Here is a 14230-nt window from a genome sequence, read left to right as displayed (position 1 = left end):
CCTTCTTTGGTTTTCATCTATCAATGGCTTATCCTTTGTGGATTATTCTCATCCCCTAAACTTGCTGACTTTCTTTCTTTCCTCAGCTCTGGGATTTCAGGATGTAGACTCAGCTCAGGCTCCTGCAGGAGACACACACAGTCAGGTCTCGGCTGACGGTCCCAGGGAGCACTGAAAACCATCTCAATTCCTTGGAGACTCAGAGAAACAGAGTAGGAAGGGACCTCAGAGAGGTACAATAAGCCCCTACCTTACCCATGAGGAACCTGAAACCCAGAAAGACTAAGACTCTCCCAGGCACCCTCACCTCTTGGTGACAGCAGAGCCCACACACAAGCCTTGGCCTCAGCCTCCCTGTGCAGAGCAGGTAACTCACCCTCCAGAAGCTCACTGCTGACTTTCAGAAAACTTTAGAATAGAAATACCAATTTCCTCTGTGAAAACAAAAACAGCAAAAGCCCCTTTCCTTGGACAAACCCTTTATCACAGTTCTATAGTCCGGGCATTTATACTCAGTCAGCTGTCATTCACTAGCTGCTAGATTGGGGCAGGGAGCACACAGGATTAAAGAGTGTTTCACACAACCCTGCTTTCCCGGCCTGGGCTCTCAGCTCTTCCATTCTTCCTCAGAAAGATTCTTCTGCTGTTAACTGCTGGAGAGTCCAGGCCCTCACGTGGGCCATTTCTCCAAGAAGATCCCTGTTATTTTCTTCCTTTCTTGGAGATAGAGAGAGCAGAGATGGGTTCTGGGACTCCAAAGTCTTAGGTTTTTCTCCTGAGCCAGCCAGGTCAGCTGAAAGCAATCATGACTGTGAGAACTCAGGACAGTGAAGAGGAGCACAGGCTCACAAGGACAGCCCCTCCTAAAGATGCTCAGGACTGTGACACAGGCAATATCTGACCAATTCTTCTGGGGATGATGTAACAAGGATTAAGTGGAGAATGCTGCCATGAGGGGAAAGGGGAAGAACCAAAAGAGTTGGGGAAGAAGAAAAATAAAATGTGTTCAAAAATGATAGAAAAAAACGCAGAGCCTGGAGGCAGAGAAGGGAGGCGCCTGAGAAGGACTCCATGAGTTGTGATTGGTTGAAAGATGGAAAAGACAGGTAAGGAGAAAAGCAGGTAGCATTTGAAGTCAGAGTGTCTCCTGGCTGACAGCCAGCACAGAAAAAGGGCCCTCAGTCCTCCACGAACAAGAATACAAACTCTTTCAATACATGTAGTGAACTCAGAAAAATGGCCTGAGCTCTAGAGAAAAAGCATTCCCAGGCCATTCCTGGATTTTAGCCTCACAGGACCCTGATCAAAAAACTCACGAAGGAAGGAAAAGAAGGAAACAAGGGAGGGATGGGGGAACAGACAAACTTACATGAAGATGAGGAGATCCAGGGGAACTTACACCACCGATATTTTCCATTAACAGGAACACGAAATCTGGGGGGGGGGGAGGGGGAGAGGGAGAGAGGGAGAGGGAGAGAGAGAGAGAAAGAGAGAGAGAGAGAGGCACTACTATAAAACCATACACCGTGTCCATGGTGTACAATCCTTCCTGCTTCTCTGGGACGCTTTCTGTCTCTGACCTGCTGTTGCTAGAGACACTGAGTCTTCCCTTTGGATAAGTTCTGGCACCCACAGGAATGAGATGAAACAGTGAACCCCTCAACACCAGGCCACGACCTTTCCTGCTGCTCCTCATCCACTCCAGAAGCTACCTGGCTGCAGGTGGGGGTCTTAGCCCCTGGGTCTGACATCGTCCCTTTGCCTTTCTCACTGGGCTTCACTCCTTGCACTGGCTCCCACTCCCCCAGGACCTGGCAGGTGACCATATGAGAAGGACACAAACAGGCCACGTTGCTTTCTTTCTCCCCCTCTTGATGCCTGCAGTGGTGGGTTCCATGGGATAGCGACCTGGTATTTACTCATTATGGTGCCCCTAGCCCAGAGCAGGGACTGGCACCAACAGCCACCCTGTGAATGCTCAGTGAAAGATGGCATCCACCACAAGGTCCTGAGGAACCAAGAATTCCACAGTGGCCCATCAATTTTAAGTCCCACACCATTCTAGAATGGGATATTGAAAGGCCTTCAAAAGTGGCCACACTCTGAAACAATTATACAGGCAGCCGAGCCATGTTTCCCCATCCTGGACACATCTAGAGGCACCGCCTAAATCCAGACACATCTCCCCACCCAGGACAGTGCAGGGGCCTTAGCCTGGAAAATGCAGGTGGACGGGAGAACCATGAAAGCTGAAGAGGAGAAAGCAGGTGAAAAGAGAGACAAATGGGGATGGAGACTAGGGGGTGAGAGGGGAAGAGAGAGGAGAAGGACTGAGAAAAAGGCCTAAAGAGAAACTGTCCTCTCCTGAAGTCAAATAACTTCCACCTGACCATGCACTACATCTCGTCAGTGGCACAGGCTGGTCATGCTGCGATGTTTAGGGCCTATGGAATCTTCCCTTCTCATCTGAATCCCAATAGAGAGAGGACTCTCTGACCCCATCCAGCTGGCAGTGCCTCATGATTTTTACCTGTTGGATCTGACAGCTCTTCATGTCAGCCCACACCGTGTGAGGCTGCTCTTGGTGCGCTGAATGGGGAAGATTCTACATCAGTGCCTCGGAGAGTCCACTGGAAGCCCTGGACAGCCAGAGTTGGTGGTGCCCCAGCATGGAGGCCCAGAGCACACAGCATTGAAGCTCCAGTCGCCCAGTAAAGGACGATGTGCCGGTGAGAGCCTGGGTCAGCAAGAACCTCCGCCTGGGTCTGAACATGATTGGCCTTCATATAAGCTATGACATAAAAGAGAGAAATCAAGGTTAACATTAAGATTTGGGGCTTGGGCAACATGAAGGATGCAACTGCCATTTGTTGAGACTCGGAAGACTAAGAAAGGAGCAGACTGAAGGGTGGCGGGAACTAGGGTTGGCTGGGTTTCTGTCGTATGCAATCAACACTCTTGACCAGCCTGGGCAACATAGTAAGATCCTGTCTCTGGAAAAAAAAAATTAGCCAAGCATCGTGGTGCACACATGCAGTCTCAGCTACTTGGGAGACTGAGGCAGGAGAATTCCTCCAGCCTTGAGTTAGATGTTACAGTGAGCTATGATGGCACCACTGCACTCCAACCTGCAGGAGGAAAAAGAAAAGGACCTGATTAAATACTTGCATACCCAGAGAAGTTTTCACAAAGTACTCTTGGAGGCAGATCTTAGTGAACAGGAATTGCATTCATTCTGTTAGGAAATTAAGAGTGTAGGTGTGGTTAGTTAATGCTGAATGAACTATCTTTGGAATCTCATCTACTGGTCCATCCGGTCTATTTATATGTGTGTGTGTGTGTGTGTGTGTGTGTGTGTGTGTGTATTCTATCTGCCATCTCACTGAGCTTCGCTAGTTTATGCTGCAGTAACAAAAGCCCCCAAATCTTAGCAGCTACACATACAAAGGTTTTCATTGACATTTCCTTGTATGGCAGGTTAACTGTGACTCTACTCTAGACAAGCTCTTTTATTCGTTAGATGGTGAACGCTGTGATACTTGGAGAATTTATAAATGTGGTTCATTCATTCATTTAACAACTGTTTCAATAACTGTATCATACCAGGCAAGGTCAAGTACTGAGAACACGGTACCAAATAAGAAACAACATCTCTAATTTCCAAGACCTTATATTAAAATGAGATTAAATGCATACAAAACAACCATAATGAATATCATATTCATAAATTGACTTAATAAATATTCTAAGTTACAAAAATATAAAATTATTAAAACTAAAATGGCCAGGTGTGATAGCTCACACCTGTAATACCAACACTTTGGGATGACAAGGTGGGAGGATTATTTGAGCCCAGGAGTTTCAAACCAGTCTGGGCACCATAGGAAGACCCTGCATACAAAAGATACAAAATTAGCCAGGCATGGTGGTGCATGCCTGTAGTCCCAGCTACTTAAGAAGGCTGAGGTGGGAGGCTGCTTGAGCTTGAGAGGTCAAAGCTGCAGTGAGCCACGATCATACCACTACACCACTGTACTCCAGCCTCGGCAACAGAGCCAGACCCTGTCTCAAGGAGAAAAAAAAAAAGAAGAAGAAACAATTTAATCGATATACTCGTGAAACTATTACGTAGAATCCTATCGTCTACATTATATCACATCAGCCCTTTAAGTGGCTTAACAGTTAGATATGATCCATAAAATTTTCCTGGTGATTAAGCATACCTAAGAACAATTAAGTATAAAAGAGGTACTGCCTTGACAGGAAGATTGTAAAAATGTTTAAAGACAAATAAAAAGAGAATAAAACCTGTAGCTCTGTGATATGCAAATAACATCTAATTGAAGTCACAAGGAACATCTAGCAATCATTCTGAACACCAAAGAATTCACTTAATACATTTTGCCTGAACTCCCAACAGATCTCACTTACCAACACCTCTATGTAGCCAAGAAATTGACAATCATTTATAAATTACCACCTATGACTCCATCTGCTCTACCCACTTAAAAAATGTCATGTATTTCTTTATTCTTTATTATTTTTTGTAGAGACTGGATCTTGCTATGCTGCCCAGGTTGGTCCAGGAACAGACCCACACTGATTTCCTCAATCAGATGACCATACAGCCATCCAATTGATGAAAAAAAGCGCTACACAGTGCAGAAGGACAAAGATGGTCTTCTCCATACATGGTTCTGGATCAAGCTGTCAGTCACATCCATGTAGTAAAAAGTGAATCATGGGTGGGTGGGTTGGCTCGAATCCTAGCCCTCTGGGAGGCTGAAGCGGGCAGACTACTTGAGCCCAAGAGTTTGAGACCAACCTGGGAAAATGGTGAATCCCCATCTCTACAAAAAAACCAAACTTAGCCAGGCATGGTGGCACATGCCTATGGTCTCAGGTACTCAGGAGGCTGAGTGGGGAAGATTGCCTGAGCCAGGAAGTGGAGGTTGCAGTGAGCTGAGATTATGCCACTGCGCTCCAGCCAGGGCAATAGAGTGACAGCCTATCTGGGGCACAGGGGTGGGGGGGTGGGGAAGCATAAACTAAACTAAAATTGCTATGAGATTAAGTTTTCATATTCTTAGGTTAGGCATTGATTAACAGGACACAAAACGCAGTCACTGTAAACGAAAAGATTGGTCAAGTATAATTTCATTAAAATTAAGAAACTCAGGCTGGGTACACTGGCTCATGCCTGTAATCCCTACGCTTTGGGAGGCCAAGGCAGGTGTTATCACTTGATCCCAGGGAATTCCAGACCAGCCTATGCAACGTGTTAAAACCCAATGTCTACTAAAAATACAAAAAAGAGCTGAGCATAATGGTGCTCCCTGTAGGTCCCAGCTACCTGGGGGCTCAGGCAGGAGAATCTCTTGAGCCTAGCTTGGGAGGTGGAGGTTTCACTGAGCTGTGATTGTGCCACTGCACTGCAGCCTGAACAACAGAATGAGATCCTGCCTCAAAAAGAAAAGAAAACTGGAGAATCTCCATTCACATAAAAACACCATTAAAAGAGTGAAAAGGCATGCTACAGTTTGAAAAACAGAGAAATGTAATACATATAATACATATATATCCTAAAAAGGAGACACATCCAGAATAAAGTATTACGAATCAACAGAAAAACAAGCATATCAATGAAAACAGGATACGAAGATTGAACAGGCACTTCACAAAAGAGGACATATAAATGGCAATAAAAATACACAATCTCAATGCCAGGAAAATGCAAAATGAAACTACACTGATATATTACTGCACCTCTACTAGAATGGCAAAATAATTTTGAATGGACAAGAATAAGCAAAGATGTGGGGTAACCAGAATATTCCCCGCTCAGCAGTACAACCACTTTGTGAAAATGATCAACAATAACTGATACTAAAGTTTTGTCATTCACATACCTCTAAAACCAACAATGCCACTCCTACATTTATACACCCATCTAGTAATGTTCTATTTCTTGATATGTGGTGAAATTTACTTAGTGTAAATTCATTACCTGCATTTCTTTTCTTTTCTTGAGACAGGCTCTCACTCTGCCATCCAGGCCTGAGTGCACTGGCATAATCACGGCTCACTGTAATCTCAACCTCCCAGGCTCTGGTGATCCTCCCATCTCAGCCTGCCGGGTAGCTAGGACTACAGGCACACACCACCACACACAGCTGATTTTTGTCTTTTCAGTAGAGACGGGGTTTGCTAGGTTGCCCAGGCTGGTCTGGAACTCCTGGGCTCAACTGATCTGCTCACCTTGGTCTCCGGAAGTGCTGGGATTACAGGTGTGATCTGCTGTCCCGGGACCACCTGCACATTTAAAATTGTGAGCTTCCTCTGTAGACTTCAGTAACTTTCCCAAGACTTCTTTGACACAAAGGTCTCAGAAATCTTAAAGCTACCGTTTTAGAAGAGAAAAAACGAGCTTCTGGTTCACAGCTGAAATTTTACCAATAAAATTTAAAAACAAAAGAAAGCTACTAACGCGTATCAGCTCAGAACAAAGATGAAAAACTACCAGCAGATTACTTTTCTTTAACTTTGTCAAGCACTGGGAGTCAAAGAAAAGATAGCACTGCAAGAAAAGACTTCCTTTTGAAAGCAGCTTTACCAGCAAAACACAGAAGGAAATGGAGGAAAGCATTCCAAAAGTCTTGCTTAACTCTTCTGTGAGAGGATGCCAACCCAGATGATCTGAGAAGCTCCCAAGGCAGACAGACACAGGGAAACCACAGCAACTCTTTGGAGCGCAAACAGCAGCACCACAATCTAACCTACTGGAAATGCTGCGGGTCATCTGAGGCTTGCCCCGCTAGTCCTGAGGCGATTCAGCGACGGCTACAAACGCTCCCCTAGTGCTTCCTGGATCTGGCACACCTGGCTTGCCCCCCACCAAGCTGGAGACAGCGCCAGGTGCGGAATCCCGGAGGCCAATAAAGACCCCAACTTTGCAAATTTGGGGCTTGAGATCTCCCGCCCCTCAGGTCCCCAGAGGGAACCAATTCCTGGCCTCCAAGGTGGGGCAAAGGGTCAATGTCCTCCACCAGATCGAGGAGGATGTGCCACCGAAGCTGCTCCATCCCTCCACCTCCTGGGATGCCACAGGAAGACTCGCCCACGAGTTTCTTCCCCAGAGCACACCAGAGCAGGGCTGCGGCCGGCAGTGGCAGGCTAGGAATCCAATGCAGGCAACTTAAGCGCTCGGGGGGCCAGGCGCGCCCGCCCCTCTGGCACAGCAAAAGTTGTGGAGGCCGCCGGCACGCACATCGACCCAGCTGTGCGCCTCTCCCCCTAAACCTCGACTTCCTACGAAACCTTCAACTTTCAGTGCAGATCCCGACCGCAGCCCCGCGGCGACACTCACCTCGGAAACGCTGCCTGGACTTCACGGTAAAGCTTCACTTAGCGCGCCGCCGACGCACCGGCCCGCGCCACCGAGCCGCCCGCGCCTACCGCGACGCTGATGCCCAGTCACTGCCGACGCACCGACCGAGCCTCGGACGCCGCTGTCTCCCCACAGACTCTCTGGGCGCCCCCGACGCGCGGTCGCCGCAGACCCTCTGGACGCTGCTGACCGGGACCGCGCCGCCGACGCCACTGACGCTGTGGCGCCTGGGACTCCGCCGATCCGCTGACCACTCGCGGCCGCCTCCGACGGGCCTACCGCGCGACCTACACTCCCGACGTGCCGACTGCACCGCTGATTCCACCCGCGCCTGCGACGCCGCCGCAGCGCCTCGGATGTCGCCTTCGCGTGGCAGAGACCGACCGCGCCGCGAACATCCCCAACATGCCAGAGACGCCCACTACGCAGACCGCGGCGCGTACATCCCCGACGTAGTGACCGTTCCTGGGACGCCACCATCGCGCCGCAGACCTCGCGGACGCCGTCAGCGCCGGGGACCCCACCGCCAAACCGATGACCGCGGCGCCGATGCCACTGACCTTTTGCGCGGCTGGGAAGCCGCCGAACCGCTAACCGCGCCATGGATGCACCTGACCAGCTTACTGCATCGCCTACATTCTGCACGCGCCGAACGCGCCTCCGACGCACCGTAGACGCCGGGATCGCGCCGCTGACGTCACTGACGCGCGGACCACGCTGACGCCATAAAACACCCCCCCACGCCACCTGCGCGGATCGCACCTCCAACGCCGCTGACGCAGTCGAAGCGCGGACCGCGCCACCGACGGCACTGAACTTGTGAGCGGCTGGGAAGCCGCCAAACCGCTAACTGTGCCGTGGATGCACCCGACCAGCTTACTGCACCGCTGACATTCCCGACGCACCGACCGCGCCGCTGATGCCATCGGCGCCTGGGACGCCTCCGACGCACCGTAGACGCCGGCGTCACGCCGTGACATCACTGACGCGCCGACCACGCTGACGCCATAGACACCCCTGGACGCCGCCGGCGCGGACCGCACCTCCATCGCTGCTAACGCAGCCGAAGCGCGGACCGTGCCGATTACGGCGCTGACCCTGTGAGCGGCTGGAAAGCCGCCGAACCGCTGACGGCGCCGTGGATGCCTCCGATCAGCTTACTGCACCGCGCCGACCGCGCCGCCAATGCCATCCGCGCCTGGGACTCCGGCCACGCACCATAGACGCCTCCGACTGCCGCTGACGCGGTCAGCGCCTGGGACACCGCCAATGAAGCTACTGTGCAGGTAAGAGCAAAACCTATCTCTGACTTCCTGTTCCTCTCCCGCTTGTATTCTAAGCCTGAAGCAGGACCCCGTTCCATCATTTTCTGAAAACCGGGGATTCTGCTTTGTATAGGAGGACAAAAACCATAGCAGCCATTATTTCCATGGTTGTAGTTTAGAAAGTGAGAGACTTTAGCATTTCTCCTTTCTTTTGTAATAGGAACTTTGTGAGGCGAGCCAGTGAATATTGGTTTCTGTTCACATACTTCTTATTTCCAATTCTTGGTCATACGTAAATACACATTTCTCTCTCCTTCTCTCTGTCTGTCTCTTACTTTTACGGAAGCATTGCCAGTGTCCATGAGGCACATACTATTATCCCTGTTTTATAGAGGAAGAGACAGACTTCTGGCACTGCCCAGCCCTGCAGCTGCAGCTGTGGCCTCCTCTGCCCCTGCCCCTGCCCCTGCCTCTGCTCCAGGCCCTGCTCCGGCATCTACTTCCGCAGCAGAGGACTCCCCGGAGCAGCATTTTACAGGACTACACACATCGCTGTGTGATGCTATTTCAGGCTCAGTGACCCACTCTCCTCCAGAGAAGCTTCGAGAGTGGCTAGAGACGGCTGGGCCCTGGGGCCAGGCTGCGTGGCAGGACTGCCAGGGTGTGCAGGGGCTGCTGGCTAAGCTGCTGTTCCAGCTGCAGTGTTTCGATCGCACCCACCGGTGCCCCTTCCCCTACGTGGTGCGAGCTGGCGCCATCTTCGTGCCCATCCACCTGGTGAAGGAGCGGCTCTTCCCTCGGCTGTCACCTGCTTCTGTGGACCATGTGCTGCAGGAGCATCGTGTGGAGCTGCGGCCCACCATGCTGTCGGAGGAGCCGGCACTTCGGGAGCTCGCCCTACCGGGCTGTACCTCACGCATGCTGAAGCTGCTGGCGCTGCGCCAACTGCCCGACATTTACCCTGACCTTCTTGGCCTGCAGTGGCGTGACTGTGTACGCCGCCAGCTGGGTGAGCATGGGGCCGCCCCAGCAGCCACCGGAGCGGTGTGAGCAAGTGACAGGTGTGTGTGCTGTGTGAGTGCTCACAGCTGGGGCTGAGTGATTCCAGGGACTCCTGCCTGGGCAGGGGGCTCTCGGGTGGGCTCTAGGTACCCCCGCTCATTGACCCTCCAGACTGTTAGTGAGCACCTTCACAGCCTCCTTTCTAGTCCTCTGAAAGTGCCAGCTGCTCTGTCCCCATGGAAACTCGGCCTCCCCTGGTGCTGCACCTTCCTGGGTCCGTCCCTCCTCTGCCTGTGCCGTCTCCGTCTTGGGTGTGGTGTTCCCGGTGCTCTGGTTAGACCCTGTTTTCTAGCTGAGATCATTTCCCTGAGTCTAGCCCGGCCTCCCGATTTCTGAGCTTTCGCCCCAAATAACCCACTGCTTGCTGGTCTTCTGCACCGGGTCTCTTCCCACACTGAAATTAAACCAAATCATACTCCTGAGCCTTCCTCAGTCGCTACCCTCATTCTTTTCCACGTCATTGAAGGGCACCCCTGTTCACAAAGCTCCTCATGCGGGAGATCTCCTGAGGGTCACAGGTGCCTTTCTGACCGAGCGGTTCTGCAGTCCTCAGCCCTGACGGCACAAAAGTGCCCATAGGCTGCGTCGTTTTGTGGTCTGTTTTTCCTCTACTCGTCATCTTGTATCTACTATTCTCCAGTTTGTTTTTTTAATGTCCTGGAGGATCACACAACTGCGAAGTGTCCCGTGGCATGTATGATCACACTTCTTCAGCTAGGGATCTGATGATGGGACCGACGGGATTCCGCCATTGTCCCTCCTGCGTCAGTACACCTGGCATCACGGCCTGAGGCCCCCTCTAGTTCTACTCTCCCTGTGGCCTCCACCGCCACCCTCTCCCATCCACCTCTTCCTGTAGAAACTGTTCCTCCTAGTTCCATCCCCATAGCAGCAGCCTTGCTCTGGCCCTTACCTGGTCAGGATGGAGAAGGGCCTGAGGCAGTGAGATGTAGATGCTGATCAGCAGCCTGGCTGACTAGCATCCCTGAACCCTGAACATTTACAGAATTGGAGCAGATGCCTTACTGGGATGCCAAAGAAATCCAGGCTCAGGCGTTCTGTTACACTGAGTGTGAGGGTCAGGCATCACTCAGGGCTGGGCTGCCCAGCTCAGTCCTCTTCCCCATACAGTTGGGCTGTCTGGGGTCCAAAGAGGGTCAGGTCCTTGTCTTCTGGGCTGCCTGGTGGGCAGTGGAGTCTGGGTTCCACACAGTCCCCGCCTGCTCCGAGTGGAGCTTGCAAGAGACGGGGGCCTGGGAAGGAAGTGACTGGGACCAGGCTTCCTGCCTCTGGCTGAATAGTGTTGCCCCTGTTCTCACTCCTTCCCCCCATCCTTGGGGGCTCCTTTCTGTGTGTGCCCCTAGACAGTGATTCCGGCCTGCCTTTCTTCTGGGTTCCTGCGCTCCCCAGCGTGGCTTTTAGGGCAGTCCGTGCCTGGGCCTGGGCTGGGGCTTGGGTTCTGGCTCTGGGGCTGGCATAAAGATGATGGCGGTCTTATGTATGGTGGGGCCCTCTGTTCCCATGCCTCAGTTTTCCCATCTGGACAGTGGGTACTGGGCCACGCCAATGGTTCCTGACCTGCGGAGCCCCTTTCCTCTCATCTTTGTACCCAAACAGCCTCTCCTGAGCAGTGCCTGCATCAGATAGAGCTCTGGGGTCACCTGCGGAGAAGCCCATCTTTTTGGCTTGGACGGTCTGGCCAGTAGGCACATGTGGGGAAGAGGTGTGATGCCAGCCTGATGTGGGGCAGAGCAGAAGCACTGTATGGGGGGGCTCTGGAGGCCAGGAGGTGGGACCTGAGGGTACGGGGTCTGCAACTTGACTATGTGTTCATTTTGCAGGTGACTTTGACACTGAGGCTGGAGCTGTGTCCCCCTCAGAGCCCACTGTGGCCAGATATGAGCCAGAGAAACTTGCCCTGGCTCGGAAGTCACCGGCCCCCAAGGTCAGGAAGCCAGGGAGGAAGCCACCAAGCCCTGGCCCAGAGAAAGCAGAGGAAGCTGCTGCGAAAGAGTCCTGTGGTGCCTCCGCTACCCCTCCTGCCAGCACCAGCCCACCTGGCCGCACGCTGAAGGCCCGCTTCCGCAGTCTGCTGGAGACCACCTGGCTCAATGGGCTGGCCCTGCCTACCTGGGGCCACAAGGCCTCAAGACCAGACCGGCCTTCGCCCCACCTACAGCTGCTGGACAGCCAGAACCCTCACCTGTAGCGCTGGTTGCCGGTGCCGTGTGTACGGCGGTCACTCTCCAGCCTTCCTTCTGCCTGCCCAGCTGCCTGGGCCAGGAGTGGATGCTGCGGCCATGGCTGCTCTCCTGGATGGGGTCCAGTTCTGACCCTGGGGCCCACCCAGGGTGGGCTGAGAGCCCCTGAGCTTTTCATGTGAGGGTCTTTATTGGAAGGAGTCCTTCCTGTTTCTCCCTAGAGAACACACACATGGGCTCCAGACAGGCCTGGGCTTGAAACCCGGCTCGTGTTCTTGCTGCGTGACCTGGGCAAGACACGTCACACAGCAGAGGGCTCTATTGAGCCCTCATTCCCCACGTGGAAAATGGGAGAACGCCACCTTTCTCACAGGGTTGTCGTGGGGATACTGCCTGACACGTACTCCGTCACGGGTTGGTCTCTGCTTCCTCCCTGGGATGGCGGAGAATCGGAGCCAGAGAACCTTCCTATAGAAAGTCTTCGTGTGTTCTAGGACGTGGCTGTCGAAGAGTGGTGCCTTATGGAGTGGATGTGACTCACACCTTTAGGACTCACCCCCAGCACCTGGGGTTGGGTTGGCCCCAGCCCTCCAGCCTGGAGCTCCCTGAGGGAGCCTGCACTGCCCACTCCCAATCCCCAGTGATGGTGCAGGGATGCAGCCTGGAGCTGGTGTCCTTGTTCTGGGGCTGCCACTGCCACCCCAGGAGGCCCCAGGCCTGTCCTGAATCGATGTCAGTGCTTCCCTGAACTGCCTCCCCCACCCCAGGCATTCTCCCAGGAAACTTGCGTTTTCTAGGAGCGAAGCAGCTGCTGGGATTCAGGGACTGGTGCAGGCAGGCTGAGTGGCAGCTCAGGCTCAGAAGGCCTCTGATCGTCTGGACTGAGGACCCTGCTGCTCCCCAAGCCAGAACCCATCAGCCAGGCCCACTGGCAGCCACCTGCCTTCGGAGGGCTGAGTTGAGCCAGAGGCTGGCAAGCTCTGGATCTTATTTAAGGGATGTTGATGAGCCTCTGGGCCTTCGAGGCAGCCATTAAAGCACCTGGCTTGTGTTTGGAAGTGGGGCCTGGCTGTGTGTGGGGTGGTGACTTTCATGTTCATCACTGTGTACCTACCCCTTGCTCTCAGGCTGCTCTCCCTGCTCCCAGTCCAGAAGGTGCTGAGCACCTGCTCCAGCAAGTGGCCAGCTCTGGCTCTGTGGGCCCCTCTCCCGTGCATACTTGCTCCAGGAAAGCTCTCCCTCCTGGGACCCCATGGGTCCTGGTGGTGGTGGGTCGGTGGCTTACTGCCTGTTGAGAAATGCTGGTCACTAGACCCCAGCACATGCCCCTCTCCCAGGGCTAAGCATGCCCTTCACCGTCTGTGTGGAACTCCCAACCTCCCCATTGCTGGTGACCATGCGGCCCACTGTCATCAGCTTGGGTGAGTGGTGGGTGGGTTCCTGGGCCCACCCTCAAAGAGACCCTACCCCAGCTGGGCTCAATTTCCTCAAAGGCTTGTTCTCAGGGCAGCTAAGGTAGCTTCCTGGGCCGGTCTTCCCCCTCCACCTGGGCCTGGGGCCAGTCCATTGGGTCATTGTTAGACTTGTGTGGCATCCTGGTGGTGGGGCCCAGCTGCGCCATCCCTCCTGCAGCAGCCTGGCCTGACACTAGGCTGGGATTTGGAGTGGCAGCTGCCATTGTCCCCTTATACTGTTCATACTGGTCTAGGAAGAGTCCTGGGCTGTGGAGGGGACAGGTAAGCACAACACATTGGCCACTGCAGTGTCAACCTGGGGGAGGGTCCTTGGGACCCAGAAGAGGTTTCTAAACGGGACCTTGAAGACAATTAGGAAGTCGTGCAAAGTGGGGTCTGGGTGGTTAGAACCGTGCATGCAGAGTCTTGATGAGTTTGTTGCAGGGAAATCCCCAGGCGGGGCTGAGAAGCCTGGCTAGAAATCAAGCAACCCGTAAACTCAGTCCCACAACCTGAGGAATGGCGGGGTGAGCCACGAGGGATCATGTGAGGCTACCCCTACAGGGATGGAAGAATTGCAGTGGAGGTGGAGTTTCTGAATCCGGGGCTCCCCCAGGCCCTGGGCAGACATGGGTGCCTCATCAGCTCTGTCAGTCTGTCTCATGGCCAGCGCATGACTGGAGTAGGCGCTTTCTTTTTCCTTAGATCCTTCCTCTTCCCTCCGCCTTCTCCTCCCTCCTCCCTCCCTCTCTTGCTGCACACCTGTGGCCCTGCTGCTTGCCTGACACACATCACCTATATTTTGGCCACTGTCTTTTATTTTTGCGACGGAGTTTCGCTCTTGTTACCCAGGCTGGAGTG

The 14230-nt window shown here is 53.3% G+C and overlaps 1 protein-coding gene and 1 pseudogene across 12 annotated transcripts in view; one reads left to right on the top strand and one right to left on the bottom strand.

Moving 5' to 3' along the window:
- Positions 1–8337, bottom strand: part of LOC128928137 (NBPF family member NBPF11-like) — a 31644-nt gene extending 23307 nt beyond the window's left edge. For 2 of the 11 annotated variants that reach the window (XM_078333678.1, XM_078333671.1), the window contains exons 1-4: positions 7367–8337; positions 2531–2791; positions 1370–1434; positions 308–434 (exon numbers count right to left, since the gene is read on the bottom strand). The gene's annotated coding sequence lies outside the window, so the exon portion shown is untranslated. The remainder of the gene's footprint in view (positions 1–307; positions 435–1369; positions 1435–2530; positions 2792–7366) is intronic. The other 9 variants (XM_078333666.1, XM_078333675.1, XM_078333668.1 and 6 more) reach the window with 6 other exon arrangements.
- Positions 8338–8379: 42 nt separating this feature from the next.
- On the top strand, positions 8380–12973 carry LOC128928753 (uncharacterized protein C15orf39-like; annotated as a pseudogene). The gene is made up of 3 exons (XR_013520823.1): positions 8380–8673; positions 9045–9713; positions 11556–12973. The product of XR_013520823.1 is annotated as an uncharacterized protein C15orf39-like (transcript).
- The last annotated feature ends 1257 nt before the right edge of the window (positions 12974–14230 follow it).

The sequence above is a fragment of the Callithrix jacchus genome, chromosome 8 (genome assembly GCF_049354715.1).
Source record: "Callithrix jacchus isolate 240 chromosome 8, calJac240_pri, whole genome shotgun sequence".
NCBI classification, from domain to species: Eukaryota; Metazoa; Chordata; class Mammalia; order Primates; family Cebidae; genus Callithrix; species Callithrix jacchus.
The sequence above is the reverse complement of the archived record's forward strand: the minus strand, read 5'-3'. Positions and strand labels throughout refer to the sequence as shown.